This window comes from Nanorana parkeri, unplaced genomic scaffold, assembly GCF_000935625.1.
Source record: "Nanorana parkeri isolate BGI_ZX_2015 unplaced genomic scaffold, ASM93562v1 scaffold2311, whole genome shotgun sequence".
NCBI lineage: Eukaryota > Metazoa > Chordata > Amphibia > Anura > Dicroglossidae > Nanorana > Nanorana parkeri.
In genome coordinates this window covers 50177-51344 of record NW_017308579.1, presented here as the reverse complement: position 1 = coordinate 51344, position 1168 = coordinate 50177, and the positions used below count along the sequence as shown (strand labels likewise).

At 45.7% G+C, this 1168-nt stretch overlaps 1 long non-coding RNA gene across 1 annotated transcript in view; it reads right to left on the bottom strand.

The window, feature by feature from the left end:
- The window catches only part of LOC108801349, a 33582-nt gene extending 32855 nt beyond the window's left edge, over positions 1-727 (bottom strand). The window contains exon 1 of the long non-coding RNA XR_001942144.1: positions 679-727. This is a non-coding gene — a long non-coding RNA (uncharacterized LOC108801349). The remainder of the gene's footprint in view (positions 1-678) is intronic.
- Positions 728-1168: the final 441 nt, after the last annotated feature.

Here is a 1168-nt window from a genome sequence, read left to right as displayed (position 1 = left end):
CCCCCCTGAAGTGGGGGGGGGGGGCGGCGGACGAGTGAGCGATGTCATATCGGAGGGCCAGCGGTGAGGGGGAGAGAAGCCGCCCCCAGGACGAGCTGTGTCGGCCGCACAGTGCCCTTGTTGCCATGGCGCCCTGTACAGCTCGCACAACCCTAAGGCCGGCCCTGGAAGCAGTTGCCCTAGTAAGGCTGAAGGTCCTTGAACAAGCAATGGGACAAAGTACTTTTTCGGACTGCTCTATCCCAGCAGAACTGGAAGATCCAGTTGAACGCACCAGTGAATATGTGCAAAGCATAATATTTGCAACGATACAGAGTCATCTCCTGTACCTCCTAACAACACTGTCCTGACTCTCGACACAGAAACCTCTCAGATCAAATTGACTTGGCCTCTTCAGGTCCAACACAAGTGCATCTACACAGCAAACCACATCACCTCCTGCTAACAAAAAGGTGACTTCCAGTGACAAGCCACAGTTCAAGCTTCAACCAGCAGAAGCCTTAAAGACTATACCACAGCTAAACGCTCTTGCAACATAATTTTATCCTGGTATACCTCAACCTTCTTCACCAGAGAACTTTCACGTCCAAGGGGTTCCACAAGTTACTTCGGCACCAAAGAGTGAGAGATCAGACCTGTCTGAGCGTCAGATATATGATACGCCGTGAGCTCATTAACAAGGTTCGACGACTGTCCAGAGAACTACAGGCCCTGAAGATCGACTTTCAAAGCTGCTATTGCTGTTCTCAACTAGACACGTGCACCGGCAAAAAATTTGTTTAGTTTTAATTCGGATTTTGCGTTATTTCGTTTTTCGGGATTCGGGCCCGAAAGTCAATTCGGGATTCAGATTCGGACGAAATTCGTTAGCGGTAGTCTGTATGAATATTTGTTTTCTGTTTGTGTTTGTTTCATTCATTTCATTGCACCCAAGTGACATATACATTTTTTACATTTTTTTTATATGCCTTGGCTGCCACGAAAATTCGCCCACAAACGAAAATTAGTTTAGACTACCGCTAACGAATTTCATCCAAAATGTAGTTTTCGAAAATTCAGATTCGTTTTAATTTGTCATATCTGTTATTCGGAAATTCGGATACATCCGAATCTCCGAATAACGAAAATTGTCAGAAAAACGAATTTTTCCGAAATGAATCGCACATGC